The 17,207-nt window shown below is 51.7% G+C and overlaps 1 protein-coding gene and 1 pseudogene across 4 annotated transcripts in view; one reads left to right on the forward strand and one right to left on the reverse strand.

Annotated features, from left to right (window-relative positions):
* Nucleotides 1-3,285, reverse strand: part of PIK3CD (phosphatidylinositol-4,5-bisphosphate 3-kinase catalytic subunit delta) — a 75,446-nt gene extending 72,161 nt beyond the window's left edge. For 3 of the 4 annotated variants that reach the window (XM_063715194.1, XM_063715193.1, XM_024253286.3), the window contains exon 1: nucleotides 3,191-3,285. The gene's annotated coding sequence lies outside the window, so the exon portion shown is untranslated. The remainder of the gene's footprint in view (nucleotides 1-3,190) is intronic. The other variant, XM_054556686.2, reaches the window with a different exon arrangement.
* LOC100436332 (putative uncharacterized protein PIK3CD-AS1) lies at nucleotides 357-8,920 on the forward strand (annotated as a pseudogene).
* The last annotated feature ends 8,287 nt before the right edge of the window (nucleotides 8,921-17,207 follow it).

Genomic DNA, 17,207 nt, shown 5'->3' on the forward strand with positions numbered 1-17,207 from the left:
CCTGGATTGAAGCGATTCTCCTGCCTCCGCCTCCCAAGTAGCTGGGATTACAGGTGCTCATTACCACGCCCAGCTAATTTTTTTTTGCATTTTTCGTAGAGACAGATATTCACCATGTTGGCCAAGATGGTCTTGAACTCCTGACCTCAAGTGATCCGCCCACCTCGGCCTCCCAAAGTGCTGGAATTATAGGCGTGAGCCACCGCACTTGGCCTGAAAGAGCCTTCTGAAGGTCCCACGTTAAGGAAACATTTGCTGGGGCCCCAAACCCCACCATCAGGCCCCACACCAGCAGCTGGCCTCAAGGAGGGAGGGAACTGCTCTCTACACAAAAATGGTTTTGAAAATAACCCAGCCAAAGGGGAATTGCTTCATCCGTTGCACATTCACTTCTCCCTTTCACTGTGCAATTTAAGAAAAACAAGGTGAAGCAGGAACCGACTCTCACCATCCCCACTCCCACTCCCATGAATTCCACCGGACACTCTTGTGCGAAAGCGGACTGGCTCTGGGGTCTGGCCTCCAACCACTGGTGGACTGTCTGTCCTGTAAGCCCCCCAGGGGCTGATGCCCTCCCAGTCTACCTGCCCTGTTCTTAGCACAGCCCCTGGCCCCCCGTGGGATCTCAGGAAATACTTGCTAAACATAGTACCGGAGGAGAAACGGAGCCCACAGCTTAGTGCAAAGACCTGGCGGCGTGGACTGAGGCTGCAGAAACGCCCTTTTCCTGCTAGAAGGGGACATCCGCGTGATCGGGAGTACCTCTGGGGCACGTGCCGTAATTCCAGAAACATCTAAGTGAGTAGTGTGGCCAATGTAGTCTGTTTCTGAACAGGGGCTGAGGGGTGGGGGAAGTGGGGCTCAGAAGGAGGCTAGCTTAGTTGTCTCTGGAGCAGGCAACTGGGTTGTTGTATTATGTTTCTCAGAGATGGGCTCTTGCTCTGTCACCCAGGCTGGAGCGCAGTGGCACTGTAATAGCTTACTGCAAACTTGAACTCCTGGCTTCAAGTGATCCTCCCGTCTGGGCCTCCCAAAGCACTGGGATGACAGGTATGAGCTACCGCTCTCAGCCACAACTGGGTTTTAAGAGCACTCCTCCAGCCCACTCCAGTGTCTTCCATCATTCTGTGAAAGTACCAAAAGAGGACCAAGCCCAGGAAGCCGCCAGCAGGCCTCTCACCAGCCAAGATGGCTGGAATCCTAATATCAAGAAATGAAACTCCAGCAGGCCATGGAAATGCTAAGGGGTTGGCATTTCTGCTCTAGAGAGAGCCAAAGAGAAAGCTCTATTTATATCTCCTTGCGTTTGGTCGCAGCCTCATCAACCAAAAGAACCTTCCGCCCCACTCAACACATCAATCAAATTGGGGAGGGGGTGTGAATAGCAGCAGCGGGCGTTACAGAGGAGTCTCAAGGGTATCTTAGAGGGTGCCTCTCTGAAAAGTCGTCCCCTCCAAATGCCCCCCAAGAGAATTACTAGGACATTCTCCTTCCCCCGCAAGCAACGGCACCCCCAGATAATTAAACGCGCTGGCGTCGGAAAGAGCTGGGATTCTGGAGAAGCTACTTGTAAACTGTGTGGGTTGGTGAGTTATTTAACTTTTCTGAGCCTTCGTTTCCTTAACTGTAAAATGAAGACAACACCACTCAGCTCCTACAGTTGTCCAACTGAAATCACCTAGGTAAGAACGACCAGTTCTTTGGGGAGTAATGTCCCGATGGTACCATTCAATTGACAAGAACACCAAGGCATCGTCAGGCACCCGGGCGGTATCCCACTCTCCTGGAAGAGAGCAGGGGGTTAGCCCGTGGTTTCAAAGTCCCTGGGGAGCAGTACACCTTCCCCTCCGAGAGACCTGAGAGAGGAAAAATAGCCCCCTCCCACTCCAACCCATGGACACCCGCCCACATCCACGCGTGGCTGTGCCCAGCATCTCAGAAGGTAGGACTTCTCAGGAACCGGCGGCAAGAAGCCCCCTTGATGGAGTCTGGTGGGGTTCAAGATCCGCAGGTCCCGCCTTCCAGGGAACACCTGCACAAGTGAGACCTGCCCGATCAGCCCCGCACTCCATCCGCAAACTGGGCAGATCCCAAGGGTGCCACGCGAGGACCCTGCACCTTGGCCGCTCCAGGGCACCCCCCCACCCGCGACCCCGGAAATCTCTCCCCTACCTGCTTCACCCTCGCCCCACCCAGAGCGCACTTTTCGGGACCTCCCAGCGGCCCTTCCCCGGTTCTCTGGACCCCCGTCTCCCCGCCCTGCAACGCCCCCATCCTGGTGCCCACGAAAGGTCGTCCCAGTTCCCCTCTTCATCTCAAAGGAGGAGGTGCAGATGAGGAAGCCTAAATAAAAACAGGAAACTCGATTTTTTTAAAAAGCCTCATTCAGGCTGAATTACGGGTAAGAGTATTTAAAAAAAAGTCCGGAAATGCAAAGCTGGGGGCGGTTTTGCCGGCATAACCCCGGCTCGGCCGCAGATCCGGAGCTGATCTCGCCTGCGCCGCTGCAGCAAACGCGGCGAGCAACGCGGGCGGCCCGGGACGGGGAGGCGGGGCGCGGGTCCACGAGCCGGGAGGAAGCCCCGGAAACTTCCACCCCGGCCCCTCTGCAGCCCCGCTCCCCACTTGCCCAGGCTGGGAAGGGCGCACAGGACCCGGGCGCCGGCGAACTGTGCGCAGCCCTCTCTCCGCGCCAGGGCACTCGGGCGACACCGCCATCGCGCTCTCTGTGGACCCCGCTGCCGTACAGAGGAGGCCCCTGCTCCTCTCGTCAGCGCTCGGAGCGGGCACACGCGCTGAGCGCTTCCAGTATCCTCGCGCCTCGGCCAGCGCACGGGAGGCCGCACCGCCGCTGTGAGCGCAGCCGAAACCCCGCCGCCGGGACAGGCGGGCAAGGCGCGCAGTGCAGACGCCGGGGAGCTGCGCACGCCCCTCTCGGCTGGCCCACAGGGGACGGCCCCGGGCCTCTAGGGCAGCCCCCGCCCAGGTCCCAGCAGCCCGGCCCCCGGGGCTCCCAGGGCCCGGCTCGCTAGACGCGAGGAGGCGCCCAGGGCCAGGGCGCACCGGCTGTGTGTGCCGGAGAGACGCCCGCCAGCCAGCCCCGCGCCCCCGAGCGCAGCCGCAGCTCCCAAAGCCCCTGGCCGCGGTCCTCTTCCCACCTTCCCTGACGCAGCCAGCGGCGATCGCTTACCGTCCCGGCGCAGCTGGCAGGGCTGGGCGGCTCTGCTCGCGGCCGCTCGGAGCGACGGCGCTGGGCGCGAGTGAGCCTAGAGGGAGGGAGGCGGGGCGCGGCGGGGCGCCCCGCCTGCCGCCAGCCCGCACACTCCACTTCCCACTTTGTTTCCTTTTCACTTGCAACAGGAAAAACAACAGGTCCCCCAGGGCCTCGCCTTCCCCCGCCGCCCACACCCCCCAGCTCGCCTACCGCTAGAGGGGCATCATCCCAGGTGCCTCTGGAAGCTGCACCTTGCCCTTCTACAAAACAAGTTTTCTTTTTATGCAAAGGAAAACAACCAAATAAAGGTCTTAAGCGCCTCTAAGCCCTCCGCCTTCACGCATGAAACAATTTCAACAGCAGCGGGAGAAAGGCTGAGAGCAGGAGAGGTAGAGGGGTAACCTGCAGCTCTAGGCACCCAGGGACCCCAAGCGCCACTGCGAGGTGACCAGTGTTGGGGCTCAGGACACACACCCAAAATATGACTGTGGGAGACCAGCGTGTGCCACCCCAAAATATACTTCTTCGCCATATTTTGAAGGGATTATTCTTAGAAACTGCAGGCACAGGAGTAGCTCTGAAAAGCTGTCCTTTTGTAAAATGATTTATATCTATAAAGAAAATCTCCAGGCCTGGCACTGTGGCTCACGCCTGCAATCCCAGCAATTTGGGAGGCCGAGGCGGGAGGATCACTTGAGCCCAGGAATTCGGGCCAGCCTGGGCAACATAGGGAAATCTCCGTCTCTACAAAAAATTTAAAAATTAGCCAGTCATGGTGGTACACACCTTGTAGTCCCAGCTACTCGGGAGGCTGAGGTGGGAGGATGGCTTGAGCCAGGGAAATGGAGGCTGCAGTGATCCATGATTGCACCAGTGCACTCCAGCCTGGGAAATAAAGTGAGACCCTGTCTCGAAAACAGAAAAGAAAAGGAAAATCTCCATTGGTAAAGTATTAGTATCAGGTGGAGGGCTGCTCAGAGCTTTTCTTACCTGAGAAATTTTATCTGCGTAAGAAGACAAGCTTCATTCACCGTACCCTTTTTCCCCTCACTCCCCCTTAACTTGTGTACCACCTCCCCAGGATCCCAAGCCTCTATTCCTTTTTTTCTTTTCTTTTCTTTTTTTTTTTTTTTTTTTTTTTTTTTTTTTTTTTTTTGAGACAGCGTCTTGCTCTGTTGTCCAGGCTGGAATGCAGTGGCACCATCTCGGCTCACTGCAAATTCTGCGTCCTGGGTTCAAGCAATTCTCCTGCCTCAGCCTCTCAAGTAGCTGGGATTACAGGCACACGCCACGACACCCAGCTGATTTTTGTGTGTGTTTTTTTTTTTGTTTTCTGTTGTTTTGTTTTTTTGTTTTGTTTGTTTTGAGGAGTCTCGTTCTGTTGCCCAGGCTGGAGTGCAGTGGCGTAATCTTGGCTCACCACAGCCTCGGCCTCCTGGGTTCAAGCGATTCTGCTGCCTCAGCCTCCTGAGTAGCTGGGACTACAGGCGCACACCACCATGCCCGGCTAATTTTTGTATTTTTAGTAGAGGTGGGGTTTCACCATGTTGCCCAGGCTGGTCTTGAACTCCTGACCTCGTGATCCGCCTGCCTCAGCCTCCCAAAGTGCTGGGATTACAGGCGTGAACCACCACACCTGACCCAAACCCCTATCCCTTTCTGAAGGAATATTTCCTGTCCCTTGTAGGATGTTATATGAGCTTTATTCATCTGAGCCTTCATCCAGTCTCGTGTTTTGTGGGATTCCCATGCATAGGTCGTAGTTAAACATGGTTTTTCTCTTGTTGATCTGTCTTACGTAAATTTAATGTGTAGCCCAGCCAAGGAATTTAGAGGGTAGAGGGAGGCCACTCTCTCCTCCCCTACATCAGGCATGAGTGAGAGGCTGGGGGAGACAGCCCAGGGCCTAAGTCCCTCCTTGCTCAGCCCTGTGTTGACAGCAGCGACCTCCAGGCTTTGGTGGACCAAGAGCATGGGGGTGGTGGGTAAGCCCACCCCCGAGATTACAACAGTGGCTTCATACCCTTCCAGGATAGGGTGAAGGGTGAGCCAGTCAATTGCTCAGTGAAACAATGGCTTAAAGGACCCTCTTCAATCCAGCCTGGGAGGTAAAGGAGCTGTTATTGGTCCCTCGGACGGATGAGGGATCTGAGGCTTAGAGAAGGACTTTTTCTACCCAAGAGATGCCTGGGCCTCTCAGGACCACCTTGGGCCCCATGCTGGCTCCAGAGGCTGCAATAAGCAGAGGCCCAGGCCAGGCATGATGGTTCACGCCTGTAGTCCCAGCACTTTGGGAGGATGAGGCTGGAGGATCGCTTGAGGCCAGGAGTTTGAGACCAGCCTGGGTGATATGGCAAAACCCAGTCTCTACAAAAAAATAGAAAAAATTAGCTGGGTTTAGTGGTGTGCACCTATAGTTTCAGATTCTCGGGAGGCTGAGGTGGGAGGATCACCTGAGCCCTGGAGGTTGAGGCTGCAGTGAGCCATAACTGTGCCACTGCATTCCAGCCTGGGTGACAGAGTGAGATTCTGCCTCAAAAAAAAAAGAAAAAAAGAGAGGGAGAGAGAGGCCCAGAGGCCATTATTCCAGCCAGGAAAGGGGAGAGGGCTTGGGTAAGATGGAGTGGCTTGCTAAATTGTCCCAGTTTTGTTTGTTTTTGTTTTTGTTTTTTTGTATTTTTAGTTTGTTTGTGTTTTGAGACAGGGTCTTGCTCTGTCACCCAGGGCTGGAGTGCAGTGGCATGATCTCAGCTCACTGCAACCTTGGCCTCCCGGGTTCAAGTGATTCTCGTGCGTCAGCCTCCCAAGTAGCTGGGACTGCAGGTGCGTGCCACCATGGCTGGTTAATTTTTGTATTTATTAGTAGAGACGAGGTTTCACCATGTTGGCCAGGCTGGTCTCAAACTCAGACCTCGGGTGATCTGCCCGCCTCAGCCTCCCAAAGTGCTGGGATTACAGGCACAAGCCACTGCGCCCGGCCTGGTCCAGGTTTTCTAAGATGCAGGCTGCAGATTCTGTATTCTCCAGCGGACACTTGCAGAGGAGCCAGGAAGGACCACAGGTCCCTTTTGGAAGGAACGTTGGGCCTGTCCCCAGGATTGCACACTAATATCCTTCCTAGTGGAGTGTCTGAGGCTCACAGCCTCATGCCTACCCCAGGCTCAGATCACTGGGCCCTAGCAGCGATCTCTAGCCTGTTTCAAGGATGCCAAGAGCCAGAAGACAAATGGACGTTTCAGAAGGAACTCTGATGGCCGAGTAAGCAGCCTGTCCTGAGGTTTCCTAACACCTGGCCCCAACCATGCTTTTGCTAGGCTGCACTTTCAAAGCTGCCCTCTGGTCTTCAGAGTTTGTTTCAAGAAACAGCCAGATGACGAATGGTTTTGCATCTTCCAAAGGAATTCTTCATTGAATATGTATTTGCTGACAGCAATTCAAATCATGCTTTTTACTATGCAAGACGCTGCCGGGAGAATGGAGGCATGCCAAGCTGTCAAGCGCTAAGATGTGCCTTACATATTGTTCTCTTTGATCCCCGTGAAGGAAACCAGAATATGTCCCCCCAAAATATACCTCTTTGACATAAATATTTTTGAGCTTAAGGCAATTAAGAAGCAGCAAGCAGATGAAGAGATCTTTCTATCCTCTCCCCCTTTCTGCCTGTTAAATAAAATTTGCAGGAGACCATTGATTGGGACAAGACCCCTGTACCGGGTCCAGCAGACCAAACCAATATGGAATCATTCATGCTAAATGAAACTAATTAACTTAAGAGTATATACATGTAGCAAATAGCGGAGTTTTTGTCAGTTACAGCAGCTGAGCTTTAGTAGATATTAGGTGGCCAACTGATTCAAACAAAGCAAACACTGTAACCAATTAAGCTCCATAGCTTACTTCTGTTTTCCATCCATAAACCCTCTGACTGTGTTACTGGCTGAAGCCCTTTGAACCTGTCCTGGTTCTGAGGGACTCCCAATTTTAGACTCATTAGTAGGCCAGGATGACTCACACCTGGAATTCCAACACTTTGGGAGGCTGAGGCTAAAGGATCAAGACCAGCCTGAACAACATAGTGAGACCTCATCTTTACAAAAAATAAAACATTAGCCAGGCATGGTGGCATGTGCCTGTAGTTTCAGCTACTTGTGAGGGCGAGGTAGAAGGAGGATCCCTTGAGCCCAGAAATTCAAGGTTGCAGTGAGCTGTGATCTCACCTCTGCAATCCAGCCTGGGTGACAAAGTGAGACCATGTCTCTAATAATAATAATAATAAGTAGAATCATGAATAAAAGTTAAGATCTGTAAACTAGATTTGTTGTAATCTTGACTTTTAAAAGATGACTATTGTTTTATTATTATTTTGAGACAGGGTCTCACTCTGTCACCCAGGCTGGAGTGCAGTGGGGCAGTTTCAACTTACTGCAACCTCTGTCTCCTAAGCCCAAGTGACCCTCCCATCTCAGCCTCCCAAGTAGTCGGGACTACAGGCATGGGCTAATTTTTTTGTAGAGACAGGGTTTTGTCATGTCACCCAGGCTGGTCTCAAACACCTGGACTCAAGCAATCTGCCAGCCTCAGCCTCCCAAAGTGCTGGGATTATAGCTGGAAACCATCATGTCCTGCCAGTCTTGACTTTTTTTTTTTTTTTAGACTGAGTCTCACTTTTGTAACCAAGGCTGGACTGCAATGACATGATCTCGGCTCACTGCAACCTTCACCTCCCACGTTCAAGCAATTCTACCTCAGCCTCCCGCGTAGCTGGGACTACAGGCGCCTGCCACCATGCCCAGCTAATTTTTTTTTTTTTTTTTTTTTTTTGAGATGGAGTCTCCCAGGCTGGGGTGCAGTGGCACGATCTTGGTTCACTGCAACCTCCGCCTCCCGGGTTCAAGCGATTCTCCTGCCTCAGCCTCCTGAGTAGCTAGGACTAAAGGCATGAGCCACCAAGCCCAGCCCTAATTTTTGTATTTTTAGTAGAGATAGGGTTTCACCATGTTGGCCAGGCTGGTCTCCAACTCCTGACCTCAGGTGATCTGCCCGCCTCGGCCTCCCAAAGTGCTGGGACCACAGGCGTGAGCCACCACACCTGGCTCAGTCTTGACTTTTTACATACCTAAATACAGGACATAAATTCTACTTTACTGGAGACAACGCGTATCAGCTTGGAGGCACCAGAAGAGTCTACAAACAAACCTTTCTCCATTCCTTTTCTCCCATATGTTTACCTTCCCACAGTTTCCCACCTCTGGAAGCCTAAAACTGCTTTCCCTTGTCTTGTCACTTCTTGAAAATTCATTCCTCTTTGTCGAAGATTCTGGGTAAGCCAGAGTTCTGAGCCACTGCTTCGGGTCACCTTTCATTGAGGTTTCTGCCTCGTGATGTGCGCTGCATGTGTTAATAAACTTGCTTGATTTTCATGTGAATCTGTCTTTTGTTACAGCGGGCTGTCCCAACTACGAACTCACCGGGGCTGAAGAGAAGTTATATTTTCTCCCTGATACCCACAACCGCCCAGCAAGGTAAATCTTATCCCCAATTTACGGATGAGAAAACTGAGGCTCAAGAAAGTTGAGTCCTTTTTCAGGGCCACACGGTCTATAAATATCTATTATAATAACTTCTTCCAGATCCTTGCTACTTTCACCATGCCATGGGTCTCGTTAGGCCTCTATCCTAAGAAGTTTCACTTTCGGCTAGGTGCAGTGGCTCCTGCCTGTAATCGCAGCACTTTGGGAGGCTGAGGTGGGCGGATCACCTGAGGCCAGGAGTTCGAGACCAGCCTGGCCAACATGGCAAAACCCCATCTCTACTAAAAATAAAAATAAAAATAAAAAATAAAAATTAAAATTAAAATATGGCCAGGCACAGTGTCATGCCTGTAATCCCAGCACTTTGGGAGGCCTAGGCAGGTGGATCACCTGAGGTCAGGGGTTCACGACCAGGCTGGCCAACAGGTGAAACCCCATCTCTACTAAAAATACAAAAAATTAGCTGAGCGTGGTGGCAGGCACCTGTAATCCCAGCTACTCAGGAGGCTGAGGCAGGAGAATTGCTTAAACTCAGGAAGTAGAGGTGCAGTGAGCCAAGATCATGCCATTGCACTCCAGCCTGGGCAACAAGAGCGAAACTCTGTCTCCAAAAAAAAAAAAAAAAAAAAATTTGCCATTCCTGGTGGTGGGCACTTGTAATCCCAGCTAGTTGGGAGACTGAGGCAGGAGAATTGCCTCAGTGAGCCGAGATCATGCCATTGCACTCCAGCCTGAGCAACAAGAGCGAAGCTTCATCTCAAAAAAAAAAAAAAAAAAAAAAAAAAAATAGAAGTTTCACTTTCCTGAAAACCTGATACACTTCCTTTTTGAAACCGTGACCCTAGGGACTTATCATGACCCTCTCTTTTGCTTGGGGCGCCAGGAAGCTTAAGCTAAATTTAACATTCAAGCTGGGCAAGCGGTGGCTCACACCTGTAATCCCAGCACTTTGGGAGGCCGAGGCAGGTGGATCACCTGAGGTCAGGAGTTCGCGACTAGACTGGCCAACAGGTGAAACCTCATCTCTACTAAAATACAAAAATTAGCCAGGTGTGGTGGTGGGCGCCTGTAATCCCAGCTACCGGTTGAGGCAGGAGAATCACTTGAACCCAGGAGGCGGAGGTGGCAGTGAGCCGAGGTTGCGCCACTGCACTCCAGCCTGGGTGACAGAACCAGACTCCGTCTCAAAAAAAAAAAAAAAAAAAAAAAAAGAAAAGAAAAATAGTCCTGGAGGTCTGGGCAAGCTCTGCGGAAGGGCCTGCAGTGTGCTTCTGCCCGTCCAAGCGTGTTCTCCACTGACCAGCCCCACCCTTTAATGACTAACACCTCTTTTCTCTTCCATCAAATGGGGCCAAAGTATTTCCCAATCAGTATTAATTTCCTGAGAAAGGAGCGGAAGGCCCCAGAGATGATGTAAGTAATGCATGTTGGTTGACTTTCCTGCAGCTAAGGGGCCATTTTTCTTCTAGGATTGCTGTCCATTCTCCACTGCAACGAGTTAATTTTTTTTAACAATTCAAAGGAAACTTGAGGTAGCTTCCTCCAAGGCACACATGACAACAGTTAAAAATAAAGCGAGAGAGCTCAGAAACTACATAGAGGAAGGCAGCGGGCGATTCTATCAGGAACTTGAAGAATGATGATGGCTGTTCTTGAAGGTTAAATTTATTTTTATTTATTTATTTATTTATTTGAGACGGAGTCTTCCTCGCCATCCAGGCTGGAATGCAGTGGTGAGATCTCAGCTCACTGCAACCTCCGCTTCCTGGGTTCAAGCGATTCTCCTGCCTCAGCCTCCCAAGTAGCTGGGACTATCTACAGGCGCCTGCCACCACGCCCAGCTAATTTTGTATTTTTAGTAGAGACAGGGTTTCACCATGTTGGCCAGGCTGATCTCAAACTCCTGACCTCAGGTGATCCGCCTGACTCAGCTTCCCGAAGTGCTGGGATTCCAGGCGTGAGCCACCACTCCAGCCCAGGCTTTCTTCTTTCCCGTAACCCTCTCCTGCAGAACGTCCCTGCAGAACTTCCCCTCCAAAAGCCAAGCAACTCACAGCTTCTTCTCACAAACGCTGCAAACGTTTTTGTTCTGCTCAACCCGAAGTGGCTTCACCACCACCACCCACGCATGCCCACAAGAAGGGTTATCGCAGGGCAGCCACTCTGAGCACCCAGGTAGTGGGGGCTGCAAGTGTGAGAAGCCCACTTCTTCAGCCCATGCACAAGGGACTCCAGACACCTGCCTCCATGCCCCATCCTGGCAGGAAGCCCACTTTGCTGGGTGTGGGTCTTTTCCTTCCAGGCAAGGCAGAAACTACCCAGCTCGAGTCTTTACCCTTTTGCCTTGGCCAGGAAAAGTATAGTGAAGCTTAGGGGTTAAGAGCACCTTCTTTGGAACCAAACTGCCTGGCCCTGCCACTGTGGAGCTGTGTGACCTTAGGTGACTTAGCCTCTCTGTGCCTCTGCTTCCTCATCTGTAGCCTGGGGACGCTAATAATGGTGCTCAACTTTCAGAACTGCTGCTGGGATTAAATGAATTAATATATATAAAATGCTTATAACTGTACCTGACACAGAGGGCACTCTCAGAAAATGTGAGTTTTTGAGCTATCTTAGTTATATTCTAGAACAGCATCTTTGGGCTTTGCAGGATTGGATGTTTCTGCTCTAGAAGAGTGTTTTTTTTTTTTTTTTAATCTTTCTTTCCTTCCTTCCCTCCCTCCCTTCCTCCGTTGCCTCCCTCCCTCCCTCCCTTCCTTCCCCTCTCTCTCTCTCACTTTCTTTCTTCAGATGGAGTCTCACTCTGTTGCCCAGGCTGGAGTGCAGTTGCGTGATCTCAGCTCACTGTAACCTCCACCTCCCAGGTTCAAGCAATTCCTGCCTCAGCGGGATTTGCTGAGACAGGAGATGAGGTCTCGCTATGTTGCCCAGGCTGGTCTTGAACTCCTGGGCTCAAGTGATCCACCTTCCTTGACCTCCCAATGTGCTGGGATGACAGGCATGAGCCACTATGCCTGGCCAAGAGCATTTTTCAATAGCAGCAACAGCAGGTTGTGACACGCTAGTGTGCTGAAGAACCATTCAGTGGGTCAAGTTTTTTTTTTTTGAGACGGTCTCGCTCTTTCGCCCAGGCTGGAGTGCAGTGGCGCTATCTCAGCTCACTGCAAGCTCCGCCTCCCGGGTTCATGCCATTCTCCTGCCTCAGCCTCCTGAGTAGCTGGGACTACAGGCACCCGCCACTGCACCCGGCTATTTTTTTGTATTTTTAGTAGAGACGGGGTTTCACCGTGTTAGCCAGGATGGTCTCGATCTCCTGACCTCGTGATCCACCCGCCTCGGCCTCCCAAAGTGCTGGGATTACAGTCGTGAGCCATCGCGCCCGGCCAAGTTTTAAAAAAATAGAACAGAGGCTGGGCATGGTGGCTCATGCCTGTAATCCCAGCACTTTGGGAGGCTGAGGCAAGTGGATCACCTGAAGTCAGGAGTTCGAGACCAGCCTGGGCAACATGGTGAAACCCTGTCTCCACTAAAAATACAAAAATTAGCTGGGCATGGTGGTGCATGCCTGTAGTCCCAGCTACTCAAGAGGCTGAGGCACCAGCATTGCTTGAACCCGGGATGTGGAGGTTGCAGTGAGCCAAGATCGTACTATTGCACTCCAGCCCGGGCAACAGAGTTAGACTCTGGTTCAAAATAAACAAGTTAATTAAATTAAATTAAATTTAAAAATAGAACAGAAAGACAGTGTCAGGCTGCACTCCCTGTAGTAAGGGCGGGTGTTCCTCCCCCAGGCTTTGGTTCCATTCCTAGGTGTGAGTGTGTGTGAAGTCAAGATGTTAGATGTGTTTCTTACTGTAGGTTCCAGTCAACACAACTAGAAAGCTGCTGCCCTGGATCACGTGAGGGTGATGGCAAAGAAAGGGTGGAGCAGATGGTTAGAGAACAAGGCCAAGGTCAGATTCCACTCCTAGAAAGTCTGACTTGCAAGAACTCAGGTTCCAAGGAGGGCTGAGAGGTGGCCAGGCGGGAATACCTGGGGAAAAGGAGCTGGGAGTCTCTGGCCTTGTGCCCTCCATCCCCAGGTTGTGACCGATGGGCTGGAGAATGACTTAGAGGGTCAGGGGTTGTAGGTTTTGCAGGTGGAGGGGATGGTGCCCCTTGTACTTGATTCCGGGCCACAGCAGACAGTGCAGAGGTGGCCAGGTGCTCCAGGACTCCAGGGCAGGAATGAGCTGGTGCAGATTGTGTTTCTGGGTCCAGCTAGATGGGGGCTCCACAGAAATTCTTTCTGTAAAACACACGTACTCAAAACCCAGGCTACCTAGGGTTCACATCCCTGCCCCACCATCTGTCGGCTGTGTGACCTTGAAGGAGTCACTTCTGCCTCAGTTTCCCCATCTGGCACATGGGAACAATAATGTACCCTCTGACCCAGGGCTGGGGGAGGGTTCAATGAATCCCTAGTCCGGCTTCTGATACAAAGTTTAAGAGGTGGTGAAGGAAGTGGGGGAGCAGCAGAGTTTGGGGTCAGGCACCTGGATCCAACCTTATGCCCTCCATACACTGGAGGTGACCCGGGCTTTGCAACACTGATTCATTCAGCAAGTGTGTATCTTGCAGCAAGCTGTGCCTGTTACAGTTGGGCTCTGGAGATGCAGCACTGGACAAGCCCCAGGTCTGCCGCCCCCGCAACCCCCCGGAGTTTATACTCAGTAAAGAAGAGAAACTAAGAAGAATAAAAATAAGATACAGTGTTGTGCTGCCAAGAAATGTAAGATAGGAGGGGAGAGACAGGCCAAGGGGGACTACAGAGCTAGGAAGGCCTCCCTGAGGTCAGGACACTGGAGCTGAGCACGGACCTGGGTGAACTGACGGGGGAGAAGCCACATGGGTCTCGAAGGCCAGAGCATCTCAGGCTTTGGGAAGAAATGGTGCAAAAGCCCTGGGCAGTGGTGGCATGCTGGAGGCAGGGAGGCCCAAGTTGGGTGCAGATAGCAAGGAGGATCCGGGAGGGGGCAGCTGAGGATTTGGGATTTGACCAAAAGAGCACTGAAAAGCAGAGGGAAGGTTCCAGGCTGAGCCGGGGAGTGGCAGGACTGTGATTCACATGTGAAAAAGCCTGCAATAGACACACGTACATTTCCTTGCTCAGTCAAATGGAAAGACCTAGAAGCAACAACACCCCAGGAGCAAGGAGAATGCACCAGCACACCAGCATCTTGATTTTTTTTTTCTTTTTTTGAGACAGAGTTTTGCTCTTGTTGCCCAGGCTGGAGTACAATGGCACAGTCTCGGCTCACTGCAACTTCCGCCTCTCTGGTTCAAGCGATTCTTCTGCCTCGGCCTCCCAAGTAGCTGGGATTACAGGCGCCCACCACCACGCCCAGCTAATTTTTGTATTTTTAGTAGAGATGGGGTTTTACCATGTTGGTCAGGCTGGTCTTGAACTCCTGACCTCAGGTGATCCACCTGCCTCGGCCTCCCAAAGTGCTGGGATTACAGGTGTGAGCCACCGTGCTTGGCCTGGATCTTGGTTTCTGATACCATTTTTCTCCACAAAAGGAACCAGGGCTCCCTGGGGAAACTGGCAATTCTAGGATGAGGGCAAGAAACGGACAGATGAAACTGGAACATCTTAAAGTTCCAGAAAGAAAAGAAGTGCTTCCAAACAAAACACCACAATGATGGGTGCATATCTGGGGGGTCACAGCGATGAACTGAAAAAGCTTCCAGTGGCCAAAGCTAGAACAACTTGAGCAACGAAAGAAAGAAAGAAAGGAGGTCGGGCACGGTGGCTCCCACCTGTAATCCTAGCACTTTGGGAGGGTGAGGCAGGAGGATTGTCTAAACTGAGGAGTTCAAGACTAGCCTAGGAAACATAGTGAGCCCTCGTCTCCACTAAAAATAAAAACAAATTCAAAAAAATTAGCCAAGCATACTGGTGGGTGCCTGTAATCCCAGCTACTTGGGAGGCTGAGGCACAAGAATCGCTTGAACCCGGGAGGCAGAGGTTGCAGTAAGCCAAGATCACGCCACTGCACTCCAGTCTCGATGACAGAGCGAGACTCTGTCTCAAAAAAACAACAAAACAAACAAACAAACAAAAACCCTGAAGACAATGGTTGAGGTTGAGGGGCAGGCAGAGGCAGAGCCCCAGAAGAGGGAGGTGCAAAACTCCAGAAAGCGAGGCCTTATTCTCCCAGCCCTGCCCTAGAAAGTCTGTCCTTGGGGCTGGGGCAGGGGGCCTCAGCCTCCCCTTCTGGGGGCCCTGAAATGCAGCCCTGCCCCCAACCCTTCAGTCTGTTTCTTCTGTAAAAATGAGGTTTGTTACTCCAACTTCAGAGAAGTTGTGAGGCTAAAAATAGACGTTTTAGCAAAAGTGGTTTAGAGACAAGTAAAAGCTTTGCAAATACGTTACCCTCTCGGGGGTGCTCAGCAGGATGGAGATGGGCCCTGCCCCATCCACCACTACCTAGGGTGCTCCTGCTCCAAAAGCCTCTATCTCTCTAGATAAATACCCACTCTCGGTAGTTAGCTAGTTAGCCCTCTATCTCGAAAAGCACCTAGTGTGAGGAGCAACCCCACGTGAATCCCCAAAATCCTCTATGAGAAGGAATAGAGATGGTTACTTTTTCCTAGGACAGAAGGACAAGGATGAAAAAGTGTACATGCAGGAGAGGGAGAAGGTTTAGGATTAGAAGAAACCATTTCCCACATGTAGTGAGTTGAATGGTGGACTCCAAAAAGATACGTCCAAATCCTAATCCCAGGCAGGAGGCGATGGCTCACGCTTGTAATGCCGACACTTTGGGAGGACAAGGTGGGCAGATGGCTTGAGCCCAGGAGTTTGAGACCAGCCTGGGCAACATGGCAAAATCCCATCTCCACAAAAACTAGCAGGGCATGGTGGTGGGCACCTGTAGTCCCAGCTCCTCCTGAGGCTGAGGCGGAAGGATCACTTGAACCCAGAAAGCAGAGGTTGCAGTGAGCCGAGATCGCACTAAGGCACTCCAGCCAGGGTGACAGAGCGAGACTCTGTCTCAAAAAAAAAAAAAAAAAAGCTTGCAAAAGGGTCAGATGGTCGAAGTTTTTTGAAGTTGTTTTTTTTTTCTTTTTGAGAAGGAGTCTCGCTCTGTCGCCCAGGCTGGAGTGCCGTGGCGTGATCTCGGCTCACTACAAGCTCCGCCTCCTGGGTTCTGGCCATTCTCCTGCCTCAGCCTCTCGAGTAGCTGGGACTACAGGTGCCCGCCACCACACCCCGCTAATTTTTTGTATTTTTAGTAGAGACGGGGTTTGACCGTGTTAGCCAGGATGGTCTCAATCTCCTGACCTCGTGATCCGCCCGCCTCGGCCTCCCAAAGTGCTGGGATTACAGGCGTGAGCCACCGCGCCCGGCCTAGATGGTTAAAGTTTTTATAGCATCAGAAGCGGGTTTGGAGGTTCTGCAGGGAGGGGTGACAAGTTATGGGGAGGTGAGGGAGGAGTAAGTGCACAGTGAGTGAAAAGCTGCAAATAACAGGTCTCAGGTAATTTTGGAACTGCCCTCAGCAGAATAGGTGATGGTCTGTGGCAATCTATCTGAGCGGTTGCCTATGAGTCTCTTTTCCTCTAATAGGATCTTTCCTACACCCATCTTTAGGCTGATAAGGAGCCTCAGAGAAAGCCTCTGCTTGCATCCACTGCTTACTCACGTAGAGCTCCTTTATTTTTTCATTTATTTATTTATTTCGAGACAGAGTCTCGCTCTGTTGCCCTAGGCTGGAGTACAATGGCGCAGTCTCAACTCACTGCAACCTCTGCCTCCCGGGTTCAAGCAATTCTCCTACCTCCGCCCCCCGAGTAGCTGAGACTACAGGCGCCTGCCACCACGCCTGGCTAATTATTTTTATATTTTTAATAGAGACGGGGTTTCACCATGTTGGCCAGGCTGGTCTCGAAGTCCTGACCTCAAGTGATCTGCCTGCCTTGGCCTCCCAAAATGCTGGGATTACAGGCGTGAGCCATGGTGCCTGGCCTAGAACTTCTTTACAGGTGTATGGTTTTTACAAAAGAACAACTTTTCAGAGGTATTCCTGTGTCTGCAGCTTACCTAAAGAGTCATCTCAAAATATGCAAAGACATATATTTTGGGGTGGCAGATTTTAGTCTCCCACAGAGTGATGTGGCCACAAGCCAAGGAGTGCCTGGAGGAGTGCCTGGAGCCATCAGAAGCTGGAAGAGGCTACAGCCTCCAGAGAGGGCGTGGCCCTGTCTCCACTGTGACTTTGGACTTCTGACCACCTGAACTGGAAGAGAATAAACTGGCTGCTGTTTATTTACTTATCTATTAAGATAGGCTCTTGTTCTGTCACCCAGGCTGGAGTGCAGTGGTGTGATCATGGCTGAGTGCAGCCTCGATCTCCCGGGCTCAAGCGATCCTGTGGAGTGGCTGGGACTGTAGGTGCACACCACCATGCCTAGCT

The sequence above is a fragment of the Pongo abelii genome, chromosome 1 (assembly GCF_028885655.2).
Source record: "Pongo abelii isolate AG06213 chromosome 1, NHGRI_mPonAbe1-v2.0_pri, whole genome shotgun sequence".
NCBI lineage: Eukaryota > Metazoa > Chordata > Mammalia > Primates > Hominidae > Pongo > Pongo abelii.